The 24,933-nt window shown below is 41.6% G+C and overlaps 1 long non-coding RNA gene across 2 annotated transcripts in view; it reads left to right on the top strand.

Moving 5' to 3' along the window:
* Positions 1-13,941, top strand: part of LOC147583200 (uncharacterized) — a 38,124-nt gene extending 24,183 nt beyond the window's left edge. For both annotated transcript variants that reach the window (XR_015242932.1, XR_015242927.1), the window contains exons 2-3: positions 11,924-11,985; positions 13,577-13,941. This is a non-coding gene — a long non-coding RNA (uncharacterized LOC147583200). The remainder of the gene's footprint in view (positions 1-11,923; positions 11,986-13,576) is intronic.
* Positions 13,942-24,933: the final 10,992 nt, after the last annotated feature.

The raw sequence follows: 24,933 nt of genomic DNA, 5'->3' as shown, positions 1-24,933 counted from the left end.
TATCAGTAATATTTATCACAGTTCATTGCTCCCTCCTCATGGAACTGATTTCTTCCCTTGTTCTCTAAGATACTACACACTTTACTTTCCTTCAATTCTAATGGCTGTTCCAGCTCAGTCTCCTGGTTCTTCTTTTGCACCTTCACTTCATAACATTGAAATATCCCTGGCTTGGTCCATGGATCACTTAATCCCTTCTCCTCTCTCTATACTCACCCCCTTTCTGGTTCTATTCCAGTTCCATGGGCTTAAGTAACATCCATCCTCAAATGATTCTGAAATGTATGCCTCCAGCCTTGACCATTCCATTAAGCATTAGCTCATATACCTAACTCTCCACTCTGTATCTCCACTTGGATGTCTAATGGATGTCTCAAATGTATTCTGCCCCAAACTGAAATCCTGATCTTCTTCACCCCCAGAACCTATTCTACCCACAGCCTTCCTCATATAGATTAATGTTGTCTCTGCCCTGATATCAGACAAGCCCTTAGTAATTAGAAAACATGGATTTTGGGGCCTAGATGAGTGTTTATTGTAGCTATAGCAAAGGCTGACTTGTTTTCAGGAAAGGGTGGGGACTGTGTCTCCATATTATAAATCCTGTAAAGCATGAGCTAACTTTCACATACAGGGCCATTATATTACCTCTTTTCAAGTTCCACTATAATACTTTGACCTGCAAAAGACCTCATCCTTGTACATTTGGGGACCATTCTCTTTCCTAATTAAAGTCAGATGGTAGGCTTGTGAGTTTTTTTTTTTTTTCTTTCCTGAGCTGCCTCTTAACAGCTGTGTATTGCCAATGAGTTATCAGTGGACAGATATGAGATTCCTTTATGATGTTAAATGACATATTACAGTGTTTTTTTCCACAAACTACAAAAGCCGAACATCATGGACAATATTAAATCTTGTGCAAGAGTTATGCTTTTTAAAAAATACATGTTGATTTATAAAATATAGCTGTACAATGTTTTTTTGGCCATTTTCCTAACATGTGCTCTATTTCATGAGAAATATTTTCATAGAGTTGGATGATCTTCTTTGGTCTCAAATTTTTAGAAAACAAACAACAACAGCAAAAAATTATATCTGACTTTAAATGCTGGAATGGAGGAGCTATAATTAATTTAAAACTAAGGCCTACTAATATAATTATTGATAGGCAAGAGTTATCAACAGATGCTTAACCCACTGAATAATATGTTTCATGGTCTCAAATCATTGTCATACAGATTACTTATGAATTACAATGGAGAGAATAGAAGGATATCAACTAACCAAGTGGTCCAAATTAGCATCATTGGTAATAAGCAAAACTGTCATTATGCCTCATGATATGGTGGGGAAGTACAGAACATCACTTTTTTAGTATTCTTACCAAAAATGTTTAACTTGAATATAATCGTGAGAAACAGAAACAAAATCCAACAATAATGATTCTCTGGTTATATAGGGAAAAGTCCTTGCTTTAAGAAGATGCCTTTAGGGTTGAAGTATATTAATAAGTGCAACTCACTTTCAAATGGCTCAGTAATGACAGAGACAGAGAAAAAAAAGAATGTGGCAAAATGTTGACAAATCTAAACAAAGTAGTTGAATCTAAAGAAAGGGTATACAGTTGCTCATTGTACTATCCTTTCAAAAGTGCTATAGCTTTGAAATTTTCCAAAATAAAAAGTTAGTGTAAAAGTCATAAATTAGTGGTTCTATGAAGTGAAGGTATCGGTTGCTATAGTCATATACCTCTATAACTTGGACTCGAGACAATATTTCATGGAGGTTTATTAAAAATAACAGAAGGTATGTCTATGTGAAAGCTCATTTTAAACCACTATTAAAACTGAAGATGTTATTTGCAGTAAGGTAACAATGAACATAGTCACCATCTACCTAGTCTCTCAAACTGGCAGGTTCAGTTGCTCCTAACTCTTACCCTCCTCCATCCCCTTGTGACCACCAGGAAGACTCCGTGTCTGTAAACAGGCTGTTCTGCACAGAACATCTTCCCTCCCTTGTCTCTTAAGCAACTCTCTCTTCCTTGTTCAGGGATCAGTTCAAGGGTCACATCCTCTGTGAACCCTGCAATGGCACATCACGATGCCTTCTACTGACTCCCACTGCATTTTGTTTTCCACAAAGCACATCTTCCACGGAGCTATGCTGGGCTTTGGCTAGATGTTTCTGTTTGTCTTTCCACTGGATTGTAACTTAAGTATCTTTGGATCTTCTGTGCCTGGCAAAGCAACAGACACATAGATGGTGTCTAATAAATGCTTGTAAGTATTAATGAGGGAACAAGTGAAGACATGGTTAGTTAACTGTGAACTAAAATGGACAATCTCATTTTGAACAGGAGACAGTTCCTAAAGTTATGCTGATTCAAGTTGTACATTTAATCTGTTGTAATATTTTTAAAATTTTTAAGGGCATCAAGGCATGGCTAATTCAGTGCACAGTGAGAATGTAGAAGGCAGTCATTTTGAATATTGGGCTGTATGGAAATAATGCAGTGACAGTGGAAAAAATTCTAGTAAGGGATGGGTTGTCAGAGAATGGATCTTAAGGAAAGTAGGGGTGTCTGTCTGGCATGTTGGAATTTGGAGGAATAAAGGGTGGAAAAATAAGTCTAAGAGCAGGAGTGGCGCTAGATATTTTTGGCATCTTTTCCAGCCCAGGCCTCTGAGATCTGCGCCCCACTGCTGGGCAGGAGAGTCTATGACATGATATATGCAGGCATAGTCAATAGTCACAATTGGCTACACTCTGTCCCTTTTAGAAGCCACTTAGGAGTGACAGGAAGCAGAATTCAAGTATTGCCACTCTAGTGGCACTCTAGTTTTCTGTTTTAATGTATCTGGTGAAGACTCAGTTCTGTAATGAAAAATAAAAATTCCAGAGGCCTTCTTCAGCATCTCATGCACCAGCACATAGGGGCATCGAAAAATGTAGGGTTTTTTTTGACAATAATATAGGGGATCAATTGGGGATCAAAACTATATCTAATATGAAGTGTCATTTACAAAAAAAAATACCAAAAGACATCATTTACAATATGAATGGACTTTTTTAAGTTTATTTATTTATTTTGAGAGAGACAGAGACAGGGCAAGTGGGGGAAGGGCAGTCAGAGATGGGGAAAGAATCCCAAGCACACTCCAGGCTGCCAGTGCAGACCCCCTATGTGGGGCTCAAACTCATGAACTGTGAGATCATGACCTGGGCCAAAACCAAGAGTTGGATGCTTAACCTACTGAGCCACCCAGGCGCCCCTACAATATGGATAATTTTTTTTTTTAAATGGGGCGGGGCACGCCTGGGTGCTCAGTCAGTTGGGCGTCTGGCTTCGGCTAGGGTCATGATCTCATGGTTGGTGGGTTGGGGCCCCACGTTGGGCTCTGTCCTTACAGCTCTGGGCCTGGAGCCGGCTTCACATTCTGTGTCTCCCTTTCTCTCTGCCCCTCCCCCGCTCTCTCGCACGCTCTCTCTCTCTCAAAAATTGAATAAACATTAAAAAATTTTTTTCAATTAAAACAAATATTTTTTTTTACATTTATTTAATTTTGAGAGACAGAGCACAAGTGGGGGAGGGGCAGAGAGCTGTCAGAAGCTTAACTGACTGAGCCACCCAGGCGCCCTCTGAATAGAGTTTAGAATGATGGGAGATAGGGAGTTATTATCTAACAGGTACAGAGTTTCAGTTTGAGATTGATAAAAAGTTCTAGAGACAGATGGTGGTGATGGTTGCACAACAGTGTGAAAGTACTTAATGCCACTGAACTGTATAGTTAAAAATGGTTAAAATGGTAAATTTTGTGTTATGTAACAGTCTACCACAATTTTTAAAACGGAAGGAAGAAGCATCTTCAGTGGAAGTAAGAGGTTTTAGATTTGCCAAACTACAGATCTGTGAAAAGCTGCTGGGGAAGCTCTTGACGGGGTGGGGGGCGACCCTGCCTCTCACCACCCAAGTTCGACTGCATTCACTTACCGGTGGCTTCAGCTCGTTTTGTACCAAAGTGGCGCATGAAGTGCTGAGAGATATGGGCGTGGGCTCACATTTTAAACTTTCAGCTCCGTGCCGGTCTGCCTCAACAACAGCAGGTACACGAGAAAATACCGTGTCTCTTTGCGAATATGCCAATTCCACCTAGCTCAAGCTTTCTGGTCTGTGACAGGCAGGGTGTACCTCCCTCCATCTCCTTTTCCTCTCTTCTCTCCTATCTTGTCGATGTAACTACCTGTGAAGCAGTCCTGGTAGATTTGAGATCCAGGAAAGAGGAGGGTGCTGGTTGCACGATGCCTGGCACATCGTGAATCTGATTTTGTCAAGTGTTGAATAAATGTGTGTGTGCTTTTTAAGAGTTTTTGCTTTAGGGCTAGAAATGTAAATCTGACTTCAGGTTCTTTTCCTGTGTGTAAACGATTTGTTGATGTGAAGTCTTTGCTTGTAGCAGAGGTATTGCTATGAGAGAAGCCTAATAAAACTTACTTAAAAATATAGTGCGTACTTGTATCTAGACGATTTAGAAACAGTCTCCTCTCCTCTCCTTTGGATTCGCCCAACATTTTTCTCTGGTTCACAATTGTTTGTTTGGACTCCAAATGTTCTTGGAGAGGGGAACCCTGCCCCTTTAAGATGATCCCCCTGGGGTTACACTTGAGATCACGCACATTAAAATGGAGACCCTATAGACCTCGAGCCATAGGCAGACACTGGGGCTTAATCACTCCTTTGCCATATTACACAATGGATGCAAAGGGAGACACAATGATGCAGGTTCCATTTTTGTTGCAGGAATATGTGGCATGCTCTCCGATTACAGTCTAGTCTTGTAGACATAGTGCGTGGCTTCTCTCAACCAGAGCTCTCCAGTGTTTGCCTGACAATGACTTTGGGCTGATGAAGATAGTGCCAACAGCACTCTGGCCTCTCAAACCGCCCCCCTCTCTTCTCCATATTTTGAGCACATACTACTCTTGACCTTTGATGGCCTCTGAGATCCCCATTTCTTCTGTTGTTCTGACAACAGTCCCTTACATGCTGGTTTTTAATCTGTGGCTTATTGTTCTAACACCACCACTGGTGAGAATAATAGCTTTCTTCTGTGCACATTTCAGTCCTGAAAGGTAGGGCAGATAGCATTGGTTTCATTCCTTAGATGCAAACACTGAAAGACAGGGAAGGTGGCATGACTTGCCCAGGTCTCTCTGAAGCTCTGCGGGGGCTGTGTGCTGCTTGAGACTTGCTGCTTGTAAGTAGTGTGTCCAGTTTTCATTCTGCGAATAGACAGGAGGTACTCTCAGGAGTCAGGATATCCTTCTTCCTCAGAATCCTTTCTTCTTTCTCAGCCTTCTCTAAGATCTCATTATTCTATGAGAGAGAAAAAGAAGTCTAATGCAAATAACATCGTCAAGTACACTCTCCGGACTTACGTCAACCACAAGGAACAAAGGGGACCTAATGCTGAGAGCCACTAACATACCATGAACACATCCTGCACTCTGTAAGAACTGGTCACATGTTGCTTGGTATTCCAAGCACTCTTCACAGAGTTTTCCATTTTGTTCTCCAAAGTAGCCTAGCAACATGGATGGCAATAAATAACATTGCAAGGGAAATGCAATGTCAACTGGAGGGGTTAAAAATGATTTGAAAATAAAAGGACAGGATTCTTGATTTATTAGGAATTAACAACTACTTTTATCTGAATTCCTTGAATGAATCAAAACATACCCATCTGTTTTGTCTCTCTTTTCTCCCCCTGCCTTTGGCAGGAGGAGAGTAGGAGGGGCTTAACCTTATCAGAAAATAGAATATTTAGTTTGTTACAGGGAGTTAAAAAAGGATATAAAATGTTGCAGTGTATAGCAATTCAGCTGTTGGGTGTTGATGCTATATAATGTATTTTAACATACATAATGTAGCAGGACTACATGTACAACTTCAAGAGAATTTTCTCTATACATGAACCCAAATCCTATTATTAGGATCCTAATAATAGACCCTATTATTAAAATAGATCTTATTATTAGGATCCTAATAATAAGATCTATTATTAGGATCCTAATAATAGATCTTGTTATTAGGACCGCGTGTTCTATTAAATGAGCTTCGTATTAACTGAGTTTAACTCAATAGCCATTTGAAAATTGATAATGAAAGAAATTAACTCAGGAGTCAAAGGACCTCCATTCTATCTCTTCTCTGCCTCTCATTCTGTGATCTTAGGTAAGAAACCTAAATTTCCTGTAAAAATAGTGACCAAAAATGCCCATACAGACCTCCCATCTTTAACGGTAATGTTTATACCTTCACATAGACTGAAATTACACGGAAGCAACTTCTAGGGACTCCAACTCCTTTGAGTTGATCTGAGGGTTAGAAAAAGAATATAACTAACTGCTGAGTTTACACAAAGATTCTTTTTTTAAAAAAAAAAAGAACTTATAGGGAAAATGTGAACAGCTTGATTTGGAATTTTGTGCCCAACTTTTTAAATAGTAGCAATTATAATACAGACTAGTACTTACTAAGTACTTGTTATTTGGCTGGCACTCTAACTGCTAATGTTTTACATACACTATTTCATGGATCTTTACAACATATGCATATTTTATGCATATCTCCCTTATTATATAATATACATGTATCTAATATGTAACATATCATATAATCTCCCTTATTAGATGAAAAAAACTGAAGTTTAGAAGTTTCAGTGGCTTTCAGAAGACACACAGCTGTTTAAAATCTAAGTCCATCTGACTTTGGAGCACTCACTAAACAATGAGTATTACATAGGATGTTAGAGCCTTAGTCTTCAAAAAATGTAGAGAGATATTACAATGTGAAAAGTAATCTGGCAAATGTAAGTAAAAAGCTGACTCTCAAACTATCAATTTATTATGCATATACTTTCATCTGCCATTCCTTTCCAATTAATATTTTTTTACAGTAATAAGAAAGGAAACTAAAGTGATATTTTGTGTGCTTTGAGTAGAAAAAAAGGGAGCAATGGTTGAACCCATTTGGATTCCATTCTGCTGCAGCCAATCCTTTAAAGAAATGATTTTGTAATATAAATGAATGTACACTTGTACCAGAGGGAAACATATATAGTCTTTAAAGTTATTCAATTTATATTGCTACTCAGTTGTTAAAGTGTTGGTGAATGTAGCATGTATATAAATATGACACCAGTGACAGCTATAAAGATAAACCTTTTATGTTGTAACTTCTCAATTTAAGCACACAAGACTAAATTTGGGGAATAAATCATGATAACTGGTAGCTACCACATTCATATGAAAATGAATAAATGTCTTATACTATCAGTTTATTAACCTATAATGAGTAGATACTTCATCATCGCTTTGTAGATTTTTTGAAATACCTTGGCACAGTTGTGTTATAGATAATGCAGACTCATCTGGTTGCTAAGAGATTAATTTTATTACCTAAGAAATTGATTCTCTCAGTACTCGATAGTAGAGTGGACTGAAAGAATGTGTGACTGACCCAACACATTAGCCAGCTATGTGACAAATCCAGTGGGGGTATGTTCAGTTATATTCTTCCTTTATCTGGGGGAGATAAGAAGGGATAAGAAGGGAGGAGGATAAAAGTCAGTAACAATCCTCAGGACACAGTGATGAGAAGCCTCCAGGAGCAAGTTCCCAGGATTCTGTCACAGTAATAGATATTATAGGAATGCTTCTTATCTTGGGGGGAGAGCAGGCACCCAAAGGCAGCCCCTCACGTGGTATATTGTGGGCAGCCATTTCTCTAGTGTGATATGAGGGTCAACACAAGATCCTTTGGCCACATGCTTGCTACTATGACATCCACTATTGCTTGATGGTCTCCTTATTTGGGGTTTTCCCAGAGATGAAGGCTTTAATTTCAGGAAGCTCTAAAGTACAAATATGGAGCTTTGGAAACAAGAAGATTGTTCAAAGAATGACCCAAGACATTTTCTAGGGTGCATGGCAACAAGCTAGCTGAGACGGTGAGTCCGCTTCCCTCTAGCTGGAGATGCTCCTCTCCAACTTAGCTATCAAAGAATAAGAGGGCCCAAGATCTCTAAAATCTAGTATGTAAGCACAACCAGCACCTGAGCCTAAAATTTCCTGTGTAAGGACTCTCTCATATTCACCTTAGTAAAAAGAAAAACCACAGAGTGGGAGGTCTCTCTCCTGGAGCACGGCCCCCTGGTGCACCCAGCCCACCTCTGCAGGATACTGAGACAATATGGGATGCTTGCATTGTTGGCTCTTCTGCCCACAGATTCCAGACAGGTTTTCTTCTTTCCTGAAAATCAAGATGCTTAGAGCCAAATCTGTGCTCCCCATACCTACCCTAATCAAATTGACAGGATTTCATGGCACATATTTTGTATATTTCTTCCGACTTGTAGTCTTCCTTATATCCTTTCCACTTTTATCCTACGACCCGTAATATATATATATATATACATACACACACACGTTTTGGAATGTGATGGGATAAAAATTAGCAAAATACATAAGTTTCATTTTCATGGATATGTAAGAAATAAAATTTTCCCATTCCATTTCGGGGGGAAGGAAAAAAACCCCACTCCAACCTTCTAGGCCTGGTGGGCACAGAGGGAGAAGGGCTGCTGTGCTGGATGCCCAGAGAATCAGAAGGACAGAGCATTCTGGGGGAGGGCCTGGTGCCCTTGAGCAACATGTGAGCAGGAATCGTACTGTGTTCTTCCTTGCATTCCCATGCCCAGTGGTCCCGGCACATGGTAGGTGCTCAATAAAAGTTTGATGCCTTGAATGCCTTCTTTAGAAGAAGCCTATGCTGTGAAATGCAAAGGAGTGCGTGTGAGGAGAAGCCTGGCCTCCCCTGGAGCCCCTCCCAGCCCCACCCACACTCAGCAAGCACAAACAGCCACAGGCCTGGCCATCCAGGGAATGACTAACTATAGGAGCAAGTTGTGAGGGCGCAAACTATTAATGAAAAGGACGGCCCATAACGCCTTCAGCCGTCTGAAGACCCACGAGGGTGATTAACTGGAACCAACCAACCACATCTGAACTGTTTTCCATGTTAAATTTGGACGGAGTCCCCGCCTCCTGCCATTGAAAACTATAGCCAAGGAGGCCGCTGTCAGGAGACATCCTGCCTGGGTTTCTGACACCCTGAGGGAAGGCTCAGAAAAAAGCCCTACCTCTCTGCCAGTTTACTTCCAGCACACTCAGTCTCAGCTCACTGGGGTGAGAATTCAGTGGTGGACTTGCAGTCAGGGGTCACCACAGATCAGCCATCTTTGTAGAGACTTCCAGACCAGCTGCTCCAGGCGTCCAAGCACGTGCCTCCAAAGGGATTTGCGGACAGCGTGAGTAACGTCTCCCGCAGCCCTTTAAAGTGCTTCGGTACTGGAGTGCTCACCATCCCCATCCAAAGCCACTCAGGTACACACAGGTCAGTCAGCAGTTCCAATCAGAGGATCAGAAAGGGAACGTACAAGACTCCTCGCGAGTGGCTCTGGCATGAGAAGTGAATGGTGTGGATCCCACTAAGAGATTTTCCCTGATCTCTGGCTCAGCAGCCAGCCAAGCACAAAGTACCCATTAAAGGGCAAGCGGGCCTTCCCACTCCCTGCCTTTTCATCAAGACCACCTGGCCACACATCGGCCCTGAAGCCACTTGGGTTGCTGCACTCTCAGCCCAACCAACAAGGCCCATCATGAGCCAGTGAGATTATCTTCAGCCCTTGATTAGAATTGTGCTGTTCCTTCCCCCTCCCCGCCTCAGGTGAACTTGTTCCTGCTTCTGCAGGGGCTGGGCTGGGGTCACTGGCCTAGAATGGCTTCGGTGGGAATGACTCGGCAGCCTCCCTCTTCAGCTTTCATGTTGCAGAAAGCCAGCCCAGACTTGCCCTTGTGGCAGAGGCTGGGGACCAGCAGGGAACTGAGGGCTAGGCTTGGAACCTGCATACCAGCCCCTCCAGGGCGTTCTATCACTCAAAGCAAGCCAGGGCATGTTCAAGGCGTGGGGAAAACAGATTCCACCTCTTGCTGCCCAGCTTATATGGCAAAGGGCACAGATGCGGAGATGGGTGGAGAACAGGGGCCATCGGTAGAACCCATCTGTCATGATGGGAGAGAGCAATGAAAGAAATAATTTGGGGAGGGGCGTCTGGGTGGCTCAGTTGGTTGAGCGTCTGACTCTTGAGTTCAGCTCAGGTCATATCATGGTTTGTGAGTTCAAGCCCAACATCGGGCTCCATGCTGACAGTAGGGAGCCTGCTTGGGATTCTCTCTCTCCCTCTCTCTGCCCCTCCCCTGCTCACTCTCTATTTCTCTCAAAATAAATAAATAAACATTGAAAAAAAAAAAAGAAATAATTTAGGTAACATGATGAATAGATTAAAGGTATCTAAAAGAATAGGGCTGTGCCTAACTCTGACTGCCCTTCTTTCTCTGCCCATGCCCTCTCTTCAGCCTTCTCTTCTTCCCCAGCCTTTTGCCCACGGGAGGCTTAATGCATGTTGGTCTAAGAAAGATTTGACTAGGTCTGGTGACCTGGGTTATCACCCACCTCCTCTCTGAGGAGCGCTGTTGGCTTTCCTCAGGCACAGGGCTTATATCTCAACAGGCAGCTTTGAGGCCAAAAAGAATAAAGATGGCTGCCAGGGCAAGGAGAAATCTCCGGGCTTCAGAGGATACTCACCCACTTTTATAGAAGAGGGGGAGAAAGAGGAGGAGAAATTTAGCATCACCCCATAAGATGGGGCCCTGCCTGCCGGGTCAGCATCATCATTGGCCATTTCCTCTCACAACCACCTTTCACCTGGCATGCTGAACTACCTTCAGTTCCTGAAATGTGACATGAAAACAGCTCCCCATCTTTGCACACACACACCTGTCTGGAATAACGCTCCTCACCCAGACAATTCCACTTGACCCTCCAAGTTTGATTGTGAAGCTCACACCTATGCGTGCCTCTCTTCTGTGCTTCCAAAACTTACCCCAACCAGAGCACTCACCACTCTATAGCAATCATCCACTTTTCTTTTTTCCCTGTGATTTTGTCAGTTCCCTTAGAGCTGACCGAAAAAAAATAAAAATAAGGAATAAATTCAAAAGTCTTTCGTCTCTGGGATGCCTGGGTGGCTCGGTCGGTGGAGCGTCTGACTTCAGCTTGGGTCATGATTTTGCGGTTTGTAGGTTCGAGCTCCACATCAGGCTTTGTGCTGACAGCTCAGAGCCTGCTTGGATCCTCCCTCTCTCTCTCTCTGTCCCTCCCCTGCTCATGCCCTCTCTTTCTCTAAAATAAATAAATGTTAAAAAAAAAAAAGTTTTTCTTAAAGTCTTTTGTCTTTATATTCCCAGGGCGAACGAAGTCTTTAGTCTACATATTCCCCGAGCTTATTTCAGAGCCTACCACATAGAAGTGCTTAATAAACCCAGCCTCCCTTTCTCCTTTGGGACCATTAGATAGTCCTTATTTATGGAGCAAGTGCAGCCTTGTTTACTTTCCCAAAACCTCTGGAGCAGAACAGAATTTTCTTATTCCAGTTTGTTTAGTTGACTTGGGCACATTTTTAACTACTTTGCCTAAAATCAACTAGCTTCCAAGTGGCAAAGCAAGAAGTGAAATCTCTGTCTTCCAAGTCTTACCCCAGTGCTATTTCTCTTTAACCCCAGGTTTAAGATGTATTTATTTAATTTTCAACACCCTTGCCTCATTCCAACGGGGAATTTATTCAACAGATTAAGCACCAACCATATGTCAGGCACTGTTCTTTAATTTAAGAACATAGTGATGCATAAGACAGATCAAGCGAAGGTTAGATGATAAATAGTAATTATTTAATTGGTCTATTTACAAATGAAATACCTAACAGTTGCTCTATGCCCTATTTTGTATGTTTTTCATTCATAGGTGAAGAGGCTGGAGCACAGAGAGGTGAAATAATTTGGCCAAGGCCACACAACTGGAAAGCGGTAAAGTTGGAATATGAACCCAGTGTGGTTCCCGAGTTCTGTGTTCATAACCACTCTCCCTCAGGCCACCAGTATAAAATGTTCCATAAAGTTAGGTTATGATAAATGTTCTAAAATAAGTAAAGCAGGGTAGGAGGCAAAGGGAATAGAGGACGCTGCTTTAGACATGGTGGCCAGAAGCAGCCTTTCTGAAGAGGTGACACTGGAGCAGAGGGAAAGGAAAGGGTGAAGCTTGGAGGGGAAGAGCATGGCAGGAAGAGGGAACAGAAGGTGAGATAGGAAAGTGCTTGGTGGGTGCAAGGAACAGCAGATAGGCCAGTGTGAACAGGGAGAAGAGTGATGGCAGATGTGTTTAGAGTAATGATCAGGGGCAAAATGAGAGAGAGGTTGCCTTTTTTTGGCCATAAGAAAGAGTTTGGATTTTATTTTAGTATGATTTGTGGTAGCTTATAGAATTATATATGCTATAAACAGTAAAAACAAAATCACATGAAATTAAAAACACCAAGGATAAAATTAGGTATAAAATGTAGACCTTACATTTTGCTAGTGAATGTAGGTTATATGCTTTGCTACCAGCATCAGGCTACAAATTTGAGCTTGAATTTCCTTGTGGCCATTGCAAAAAAGGAAATACGGACAGCTCAATGCTTTATAGTATCAAAAGATTAAAAAAAGAAAGATGTTGTTTAGAAGCACACCTATACTTAGTACTGAGACCTTAGGGGATTCTCCAGCTGGCTGAGAAAATAAGTCGGAATCTTGAACTGATCAAAAGAAACATTAATGCATTTTGTAACTAAACCGGAGGTATTTTGTAATTGCAGGGAGATATGCAAAGTTTTACTGGTTTGCCCATGGTGGGAACATTGAAACCGGATATTAAGATCTTCTTGTGTTTCTCTATATACAGAAATTTCAGTCCACACGATTTGCAAAGACCATATTTTGAGGCTCAGAACATGTCCATAATGCTAAAACATTTGATTCAAGAACTGGTTGATTACATGGTTTTAGGCCAATCCAAGGGGTGGCGATGGGACACAGCATGGTCAGTCTGCTCACACCATTATTATGATGGTTGAGAAAAAGAAATAGACCACATAATGGCCCCCTAGAGGCCAGGCAAGGGCAAGGTTTTTCTCATTTCTGGCATGTAAGAAGAGAAAGTAATTTGCTCTTTTATTGGATTCTTTTGACAATCATCACCGAAAACCAATTTTTGTCCTGCTTACTAAAAAATGGAGAAAACAGGCAGATTGGCTAACGAAGCCAAGAGGGGGAAGTTTCTCCACTAAGCTGTGTGCTCATTAATACTCATAATACCTCCTGTGTTTTGAGCACTTACTCCATTCAGACAAGTTCCATTTTTCCCCCCATGCATTCCTAAGTAAAGCTCTTTACCTTCTGGAAGCAGGCACTCGATAGGCTTTCATGGGATGAGGAGCCTCATAAGCCTTGGGTGGTGTGCCTTAATTAAGTCCCAAAGTTTTGACGACATAATAGAGAGAACATTTGAAAGCCATATAAGTTGTTCAGTCTATTCAGAAACTACATTATGTTGTAACTTCAGAGTTCTAATGGGTCCTAGGGACTAAAGAAAGGCCAGGACTGAAGATGGAGAACACAGGATCATGCACAGGAGGAACCACTGATGACAGCTCCCAGGAAGAGAGAGAGAAAGGAACACAGGGTGAATGAACCTGCACTCTTAATCCGGTCAGTTCCTTTCTGACCCTTTGCATTTCTTGAATCTCTGGTTCCCCCTTCCTACAATCTTGCTCTTCTCATGGAGGGGTATGGGGGACTGACGAAAACACCATTAGGTTTGTTGTTAGAGTCATGGAGCCTTTCCTGAGAGCAATTGCAGGAGCAGGAGAGGCGGGAACAAGGCTGAGAAGGAGCAAGTGGTGAGGAGGTGGTTAGTGTGGAGGACTCACCAAGAAAATGGCAGAGATGGGAGGGAGAGAAATTGTATGGTGGTTTGAAGAGGCAGTGGGTCAGGAGCTAGTCTTCCTCCAAAATAGAGGAGACCAGCTGTGCACGGACTCAAGGGAAAACTCTAGAAGACAAATGAAGAATGAAGGCTGGAGTTGAGCCTTGGATGGGCCTCAGAAATGAAATAAGGCACTTCGGAGACAGGTTTAATAAAAGAGGACCCTGAGCTGTTATTTTGAGGAGGAAGGAACTCCTGCAGTCCATGCAGCATCATTCTTTTTAGGAAAAATAGGATTGCGTGTGTGTGAAGCGGGAGGTCACCTGCCAAGAATAAGGGAGGAAAGATAAGACTAACACTGGGGGGAAATGGGGAAAAGCCAAGATGGCATCTGTTACATTGACACAGAGCTCTTAGGAGAGGGTCTCAGTACAAATATCTGGAGATATCTTGAGCAGTGTTGTAAATTGAGAATAAAACTCAACCCTTACTGAGTATAGAAGCAAGCAGGTGTGAAGGGCGTGAGGGGGAAGGAACATCCTTAGCGGATTTGGAAAAAAAATTTCAACAAGCGATAGCTCTGGTTAAAAGCAAAAACAAACAAAAGGTAAGTTTCTAAACTTTCTAGCTATTCAAGTATATGATGCATTTTCTTCCAAGTAATTGACTTCATCTCCCATAAATATTTCTTACTCTATCCCTCCTTTCTATTGTCTTATGTTTACTAAGTACCATTAGAACATGTGCTGTGCAATAGACTATTTCTAATAATATTTGTACACGTGTAGGGCACTTTCATATTCAGTTTCTAATTTGATCCTCATGAAAGCCCTTAAAAGACAATAAGAAGGACAATTACATCCATCTCCATTTTATGGATGAGGAAGGAGATTAAAGATAGTCTCAAGAAAGTGACTCTGAGCACTCTAGTTTCCTACATGCTTCCCCAGTCCTGACCTTGCCCTTCCTAGATCTATCACAGTTATAATTACTTGTGTGATTATTTACCTAAAATCTGTCTTCCCTCCTAGATTGTAGCTCCATGGGGGCAGACTGGGCATCTCATTCACAGTCATCTTCCTAGTGAGTCCTGTGTATCATGGAATTCTCAATGTCTAGACATGTAGTTGGTAGATTTGCTCACGGAGGTGCCAATTAACTCTCTTGAACAATCCATTTCTTTAAAGAAACTTTACAACTTAAGGGCACTTGTAAAATTGTATGAATTTAGTTGCTTGGATTTGTAACCTCCCCCCCTCAATATTTTACAAACTTAATCAAACAACAAATCTGACATTCTGACATCTAAGTAGTAGATAATCATTAATTATTGTTGTGGTAGACAAGTAGTTATGTATGTGAAAGAGCCAGGACCTGAACCTAGGTGTTCCAAGTCCAAGTTCACGTTCATTCTACTCTTCCCTGCTTCCCCAGTGTAACTAGAACAGTACCTGGAACATAGTAGACAGCTAATAGATAGTCATTGAATGAATCAATGAACTAGTATCACTTGCTATGGGATTAATCTCTGTGCAGTGTAATTGTTTGTTGGTTTGTTGTGCTTTGATATCTATCAATGACACTAGTCATATTTAAAGCTCATTGTCACATAGCCAAGTAGTTTGTAGTAGAAAAATAAGAAAAATAAGATACGGACATAGATAATATAATAATAAAAATGGAGCCATAATGCTGATAAGTCCTCCCTCACCAGGGACATCATTAACTGGAGGAGAAGACTTTTGTTAATTTATTTACATTTTTGACATTACAGAAATAAGAAAACGAACATCTTTTTAAAATGTATATAGCATATGGGGCGCCTGGGTGGCGCAGTCGGTTAAGCGTCCGACTTCAGCCAGGTCACGATCTCGCGGTCCGTGAGTTCGAGCCCCGCGTCGGGCTCTGGGCTGATGGCTCGGAGCCTGGAGCCTGTTTCCGATTCTGTGTCTCCCTCTCTCTCTGCCCCTCCCCCGTTCATGCTCTGTCTCTCTCTATCCCAAAAATAAATAAAACGTTGAAAAAAAAAAATTTTTTTTAAATGTATATAGCATAGAATAGATCATTGTGCAGTTGAAAAAATCACTAAACTTCTAAGGCTTGCCGCACTTTCTCCCGTTAGCCTAACTTTGCCGATACTCACTCCCTGGCCTCAATTTCCTCATCTGCGGAATGGGGATACTGATACTTGCATTGCCTGCCTTTCTGGATCAAATGAGACAAATGTTTATTAGAAGCCATGTTTTATCCAGCGTGGTTGCACCTGAAGGGATGATGTGTTAACTAAAAAGTTCCGTTATATCAAAGAATCATAGAAATAGATAAATATATACTATAGATTTTTTTTTGGTCTAACACATAGACCTGTACATTTACTGACCAAGCTTTGTTCTAGGACATAGGCCTCTTCTTTCAGTGTGGATTTGCTGCTGGGATTTTCCCCCACGGCCTTTCTTGCCCAAATCCATTTCTTGAGAGAAGCTACAACTTAAAGACCCTTGTAAAACTATATGAATTGCGATTCCTGCATTTTTAAAACATTGTCACTGATTTTTTTTTTACACTGGTCTTACCCAAACTTAATTTGATAGCACAATTATTTTTAGCAACTCATTTTATGACATATTTCCAAATCATTCAGCTCTAATTTTTTTAATTTTTTCATTTTTTTCATTTTTTTAAATGTTTATTTTTGAGAGAGAAAGAAAGAGAGAGAGCACAAGCAGGGGAGGGTCAGAGAGAGAGGGAGACAGAGAATCCAAAACAAGCTCCGCACTGTCAGCACAAAATCCAACATGGGGCTGGAGCCCATGAACTGTGAGATCATGACCTGAGCCAAAGTTGGATATTCAACCAACTGAGCCACCCAGGTGCCCCTCTAATTCTTTTAAAGTTTATTTATTTATTTTGAGAGAGAGAGAGAGAGAGAGATTGAGAGAGAGATCATGAGCAGGGAAGGGACAGAGAGAGAGGGAGATTGTGAATCTCAAGCAGGCTCCGGCTTGTCAGAGCAGAGCCTGAGGCTGGGCTCGAACTCACGAACCGTGAGATCATGACCTGAGCCAAAATCAAGAGTCAGAAGCTTAACCGGCTGAGCCAACCAGGCGCCTTATCATTCAGCTTTATTTTTATGGAAACAGCTCTCTGCCTTTTTACATTCATAGCTCATCTGCTTTAAATTAATTAATTTAAATTAGTGTAAGTACTAATATAAATTTATCAAGTACAACAGTAAAAATAAATCTAGAAATAACTACAACTCTTGGAAAGTATGCCACACAACTGGTAGGAACAGATGCTCATGGGCCTGTTAGAGCAGCAGCTTTCAAATTCTGTGAATGTACACTCAGAGAGAAAGGCGTTTGCTAGTGCAGCCCAGTACACACATGCAAACACACACATGCACACACACTTGCACACACACCACCTCATACAAATACAAACACATGCATACCTGTCTAACTAAAATTTCAGAAAACACAGCTAACCCTTACAATGTGTCATGCACTTTGATGTTTTGTTTTGTTTTTTTAATCTATTTTACTCCTCTGTCGTTTTTAAACTCTGGGTGCAAACTACACAGTCATTTTGATAGCACGCTCGTGGAGCTCAGCCTAGAGTTTCAAAGACCCTGTACAAGAGAGTCAGTTTTCAGTCAAGAGTGTTGGGTATGCTATGGTTCTTAGCCAGGGTGTTTTACGGAGGGGATGGAGAGGGTCAGCGGGCCTGGCAAGCCAATTAAGTGGAAGCTGGTTAGAGTTTCCAGTGTTCATGGAAATGCTTTGTAATTGTATAAGGAGCTCTGCCCGTGTAGGGGTTGAAGGCAGGCTTGGATTTCCTCTTGAACAAGGCTCCCTGGTAATTGTTCTTAATCCCTGCGCCAGATCCCCCAGTGGTCCCAGATAACAGGGCATGAGATGGATTTCTTACGCCTCTCTCAGGGTAGTGGAAGCCAATCCAAATAGAAGCACTGTGCTCTCGGCCAGACGCTAGAGAGACCCAGGATGGCAGTGGAGGCAGAGCACCGCCAGCTCTTGGCCCCCAGTGATATAGCCCACTCCTCCTCTTGCACACAGCGGTTTGGCAGAGTCAGACCAGATGATTGTGTGTCCCATGCTGAGAGGACTGTCGGCTCAGCCAGGGCAACTTGCACCCCACTCACCTTTAAGTCTAAGAACTTGTCAACCCTGATGGAAATGATCAGTCAGCTGTTTGTATAGGAAAGCTTGAAAGACTCCTCTGGGGCCGGAGATGAAACCCGAAGACAAATGGAAATACTAGAAAGGAGAAAAGACAAGGAAATGATCCCAGGCTGCATTGCCCACCCAAACCAGACATGAGTCGACCGACTTCCAGGCAGTCTGAAGAGCTCCGAAGCTTTTATCAACTTTGAGGTGCTATACAAACACAAGTGCTTTTCACTCCCGATTTCACTGTTTGGCACTCTGAAAATGCGTGTCCTGGAAATATTCATTCCCATCTCAACAAGGCTTTCGACACCTGACAAAACATGAAACTCATTGTCAGCTGAGGCCTCCTTGCCCCTTAATATCCGGAGACGATGGGCTAGAAACCCCATTCCACACTCCGTGGCCGGTTGAGCAGCTCCTCTTATGTTTCTATGAACTCTTAAGAGTTAGGAGATAGTTGTTTTGGATTTGAGGGCTTCTGCACCTAATTGTTCAGTTATGCACATCCGTATGTTGTGACCATGTTGCCCCAGAGGTACCACCGAGCCTTTCCTTGATCTCCACAAAAATCTACTCACAAGGCATTTGGGTGCAGCAGACACACCAAAAGTGTTGGGGAGATAGAAGGGGGGTTGCCTTGGAGGAGGTAACCATTTCAATGGATTTTTAGGCAGTCTCATTCTTTCCATTTTCGCCCTCTTTCCCCGCTCCTTGTCTTCTACCCACCCCTACGCACTTTTTCAGGACTTCTTTATTCCATACACTGCCCACACCCTCACATTATCTTGCCAGCCTCTCCGTGCCTTTCCATTCCCAGGAAACCTGCCTATTTTTCTCTCCCTCTATTAATCAAAGCAGTTCCATTCACTTTGACCCTTATCACCAAACTCAGCTCTGGTCCTCACCTTGGTGAATCCAAATCACATCCAATATTCAATGGTGGAAGAAAAACAGGGTAACTGCAATAAAAATATTTCATCTAGGAAAGGAAAAAACAAAACAACATACAGTGGCCACTATTTAAAACCAGCGATATTTCATGCTGGACAAGAATAGCCTGTCCTAGCTGCCCCACCAGTGGAGTGAGCTGTATGATCAGTCGGTTTGGCTATCCCAGTTCTGTTCTCTAAAAGGCCCTCTTCTGTACACTGTCCATTGTGGCCCCATGTGAGATGATCTTAGGGAAGAGGTTCCCCTCCAGAGGCTGCATTCATTCCTATGGCAGCCCACCTCCTGTTTGTGTGTGTTTGGGACCTCTCATCTTAGGGCTTGAGCAATTGCAAGGCCAATTACAAAGCATTTGAAGGCCCAGCTTATGTTCCTTTGGCAATTCCAGTTGCTTCAAGTTATTTGTCCATTATCTTGGCTAATAGTAATTAGAGCACCTAACATGGTTGCTGAGTGCCTCTCATGTTCAGGCACTCTTCTGAGCTCTTTATGTATATTATTTTAACTAAATCTTCAAAAGAACCACATGAAGTAAATACTGTTATCATCCTTCTGTTGTAGGGAAGGAGATAGAGGCAGAAAGAAGTTAAATAGCTTGCCCAAAGTCACATAGCTAGTGACATGATCGAATTCAGCCAAACTGATTCCAGAATGTAGATGTGTGTGTGTGTGTGTGTGTGTGTGTGTGTGTGTGTGTTTTAAATTGAGTATAGGTAACACACAATGCTACATTAGTTTCAGGTGTACGATGAGGTGACTGGACAAGTCTACATGTTATGCTCTGCTCACAAGTGTAGCTACCGTCTGTCACCATACAATGCTATCACAATACTGCTGATTGTATTCCCATGATGTACCTTTCATCCCTGTGACTCATTCATTCATGGAAGGCTGTGTCTCCCACTCCCCTTCACCCATTTTGCCCATCCCTCTACCCACCTGCTTTGGCAACCACCAGTTTGTTCTCTGTATTTATGGGTCTGTTTATGCTTTTTGTTTGTTTGTTCATTTAAATGTTTTTTAGGGGCACCTGGGTGGCTCAGTCAGTTAAGTGTCTGACTTTGGCTCAAGTCATGATCTCACAGTTCATGAGTTCAAGCTCCGCGTCGGGCTCTGTGCTGACATCTCAGAGCCTGGAGCCTGATTCAGATTCTGTGTCTCCTTCTCTCTCTGCCCCTTCCCTGCTCATGCTCCATCTCTCTCTCTCTCTCTCTCTCTCTCTCTCTCTCTCTCTCTCTCAAAAATAAACATTAAAAATTTTTTTTAATGTTTTTTAAATTCCACATGTGAGTGAAATCATATGGTGTTTGTCTTTATTTGTCTGACTTATTTCACTTGGTACAATAGCCTTTAGATTTATCCACATTGTCTCAAATGGCAGGATTTCATTCTTTTTTATGGCCAAGGAGTATTCCCTCACATATGTATGTATATATTGCATCTTCTTTATCCAATCATAGAACCCAAGCTTTTTAACATCCATGTCATGTTGTTTGAACAAACCTTGGTGGAGTTATGGTACCTTCAATACAGACCAGGCTTCCAAGCTTCTATTCCTTAGCAGCAGCTCTCTTTTCTCATTTTGGTCTTTGTCCTGGGTAAAGCTAAATAATAGACTAGGTGAGTAGGCACAGCCAGTTTGCCCCTTGTTCCCAGAAGCTGGTCCAGTGGATTACTCAGCACAGTGAAATCTGATAGTCACTCTCTGTTAGGTGGGAGCTCTCAACCAACCAGGGATCAGGCTTTTCCAAGATCCTAATCTTGTCTCCCCCTGAGTTGCTAGCTTTTTCCCTACCTTTGCTTGCGTTGACTGTAACTTCAGAAAGAGAATTTAATTTTGTCAAGCCTTCAAAACTGATGAATACCTGACTGGCTGCCATCTAGCACTGCTGACCACAGGCTAACAAGGTCTCTTACAAAGTTGTGTTTTCCCCATCATGCTTTCAGATGGGTCACCTTGTAGAAAGCTTTTTCTTTCTTGTAGGGCCATACTGAAACCTGCAAGATATAATCCTGATATTTTCTACCAAGTCACTTAAGGCTTGAGCTTTGATAGGAATATGGTTTAAATCCTAAGATATAGTAGGCACATCGGCCGTGAACAACTAAATTACACTGCATTAACCAACACCTCTAAAATCTCTGTGGTTGATAACTGCTTAGGTTTATTTCTTCCTCATGTTGCATGGTCTTTGGTGGTCACCAATGGTGGGTGGAGGGTCCATACATCATCCATGCTCAGGAATCCAGGCTGAAAAGAAGCCAGCATCTTGAACATTGTTGGTTGCCATGTGAGTGCAGGAGTGTTCTGGAAAATCTCACACCAGCATTAAGTGCTCAATACCACTCAAAATTTATTGGCCAGAACAGGCAGGTCACATGGCTCCACCCAATCACAGGGGCCATAAAATTCAATTCTAACATATGTCTGGAAGGCAAAGGGCTGCAAATTTTGGGTGAGGTACCAATGTCTACAAGACTAAACTTTGTCACCACATGGCAGGGATTACCAACATTCTGGACAGGAGATTAGGAAGACTCGCATTCCATCTTCCATCCTGACATAGCCAGTTTCATATTTTAGGTTTAATCCCTTGTGACTCCCCACCTCTAGGTGCCAATATCTGCTGTATTCAGGATTATTTTTGTTGCCAGTAACAGAAAAGTACTGCAAGTTGGCTTTTGAAAATATGGGATTTTTTTGTGTACACTATTAAGAAATGTAAAGTTGTATTGCACTTTGGACATAGCTGGAGCCAGAAGTTCAAATGATATCTCTAGGATGCTGTCTTTCTCCATTAAAAAAAAAATTTTTTTTGGCTTTGGTTTTCTTTATGTTGATTTCATTCTCAAGAAGGATTTTTTTATAGGGTGGCAAAAATAGACAACCACAGCCGTAGGCTTACATCCTATCAGTTGAGCAGTCTTCTTGGAGAATGTGCACTGATTTTCCAGTAGCATTGGCAGGAGTCACTGGTCCAGCTTAGGACACATACATATCACCCATCTGTGGCCATGGAAATATGGTGCTCTGATTGGCAGTTGTGAGTCTCATGCCCAACCCCAAGCCTAGAGGGAGGCAAGTTCTACCCGGACCTCACTGGCCAAGAACAGACTAAGAACAGTTGCTGAGAAAAAAAGAAATGCGTGGTAGGCAAAAGCAATAGATATTCACTATAATTATTTGCCCCCTGTATCCCCATTTTCTGGTTGAAGAAACTGAGACTTGCTACAATTAGATGTATTTTGCATCCCTATTTTATGGTTGAGGACATTGAGACTTTACGAGATTAAGTCGCAAGTCTTAGATCATTCAGTGGTAGGCTTGAAATTCAAAGTTGTCTGATTACAAATGACGTTTGATTATTTGCTGTGCTCAGTTGCCTGCTCTGCATTCCTATTACTAATCTAATAGCTGAAATGTATGACAAAAATGTAGCATGAGCCTTTGAATGTTTAAAGAAAAAAATTAGATCTACAGTATTTCTTAATATCATTTGGAAAATGTTGATGAAAAACATGACTATAATATGATATGAACCCCCAAGCTATCTAAATCTTGCTACAAACATAAAAAAAAAAAAAACAGTGACTTTTTTTTAAGTTCATGATCTCCTTTAGAAAAATTAAATGGTGAAAATGAGTTAATTGATAAATACAAATTCCTTTTTAGAAAAGACACAGATTTAATATAAAATAATTGCCTCTTTATGACTGATTTATCTTAAGCCTGACTGCATTTAAATTATATCTTGCCCTTATTCAGACCTTATCTAGGGAAATAAATGAACCTTTCATTCTGGAAGGAGATAGAATGGAGAATGCCCCATGAGGAGACAAAGAAGAAATAGTCTGAGTTCTTAAAAGATGGATTGAGATCCTTTTCTCTCCTCCTGGTTGGTGAGGAAGACATACATATCCCACTGCAATAAATCGTGAGTCACTTATAAAGCAGTCACTTGTAATGTAGATCTATTAGGAATGCCTCTCCTCCATCCCCCAGAGCTCACCACCACTGTCTTGTCCATTCTGAGCCTCCTCTGGGAGGCTAATGAGCAGTTATCTCTCCCAGGGCCCATGGAGACACCATTGTGGTTGCTGTATGTTGAGACAGGGTGCAGCTTGCTCTGCTCCTAAGACTCCATTCTCATGCTGAGGGTTTTCCTTTGAAGTAAAATATGTGACATTCTAGACTTTGAGCTCCTCTCCCCAGGAAAATGGAAAGCAAACGCAGAGATAATCACTCAAATCCTTCAAGGCCAAATAGCTCCAACTGAGGCAGAAAGGATGGGGAGGGATGAGGGGGAGGTGCAGAATGTCTCAGTTATTCTACCTCTTTGCCTAAGCAATCCAAAGTTACTGGATAATTGTCGATACACCACTTTGTATGGGTTGACCCAGACAAGTTTACATTTTCAATCAAATGGACTCAATTATCTCATATAATTGCATTGTATAAAATAGGGGCTAGAGAGCTAGACATGCAGCATTATCAAATTTGGGGACCACTTAGGTAAAATCTCTTTCTTTCCCTTTGTGATAACCTGGGTGTTTACAAATATGCAGTGCGGAGATAGGTCTCAGAAGGGCAAAAGATAGCACACCTGAGGCTGGGCAAGTCCTTGTTGTAACCAACATGGCATTCACTGGTGACCTTGATGAGAGCCTTTTCCACAGGATGGTGGGGGTGAGATCCTGGTTGGAGTGGATTCAAAAGACAATGAGAAGAGCTGGAATGAACACTGAGAGTAGAGACATCTCTTTCAAGGACTTTTCCTGTAACTGGGTGGAGAGTAATCTGACCATAGCTAAAGGGTATATGAGATCAAGAGAGTTCTTTGTTTTACAGTGAATGAGATTGCCGTAGAGTTGTATGCTGATGCGAACAATCCAGTATGAAAAGAAAAGCTGGAGTTTGCTGGGCTGCATCCTTAAGTAGAGAGAAGGATTAAGAGTGCACAAGCGAAGAGATTGACCTTGGCAGTTCGCTCATCCTAACCGTGGTGATAGTAACTAGTGAATGTTCTCTTCAGATTACTTCAATTTATTGGTGAAATAGAAAATAAGGTATTCGCCAAGATGAGGACGGGAGGAGGGATATTGGAATTTGAGGAAGGAGGACAAAATATGAAATAGTCATCTAGTTGAATGTCAGAATGAATGACCTAGATGAACAACCCGAAGAAGTCTATTTCTGGATTAAGTGGCAAACTTAAACATGACCCCACAACTGAGGCTGTCAGTGCAGACTTTGAGTTCTGATTTGATTGTCATGTGGTGATGATATAATGCCTGACGCACAGTAGGGAGAGGGCCACAGGTGGTGGATTTAACCTTACAATCTTTCAAATATTACATAATCTATAAAACAAAAATATTCTCAATCCAATAAAATAAAGACAGTTTCCCTAGACAAAGATAGACCTGAAATAGAACTCTTTGGGATATGGATTAAAAAAAAAATTTCAAGGGCTTGAGGAAAAATCATTGCAAGTTGAGAAGCCAAAAGATAACAAATTTTCCAAAGGAAGAAGCATAATCTAAATCAGAACATTGCTTAAATGCTGGGAGACAAAGCCCATCAAGAATATTTTTACAGTATAATTTTGGAAGTGCAGAAGGCATTAATATTTAAAGCAACATTTATAAATAAACTTTTAAACAGAGTTTTTTTGACCTGACTTGCCCACTCCCATAGGATGTCATTCAGGTGGTACATACTCCCTGAATTTATACACCAAATGTTGTGTGTGTATGAGTACATGCATGTTTCTGGAAGTGAACCAGTAACTGTCACCGAATTCTCAAAATAGATTCTGATTCCAAAATAATTACTAATGACTTCCTAAAAAAAGACACTGATCTACATCAGAA

This window comes from Puma concolor, chromosome A2 (genome assembly GCF_028749965.1).
Source record: "Puma concolor isolate L17-30 chromosome A2, mPumCon1.1.hap2, whole genome shotgun sequence".
NCBI lineage: Eukaryota > Metazoa > Chordata > Mammalia > Carnivora > Felidae > Puma > Puma concolor.
This window is presented reverse-complemented; position numbering and strand designations above follow the sequence as displayed.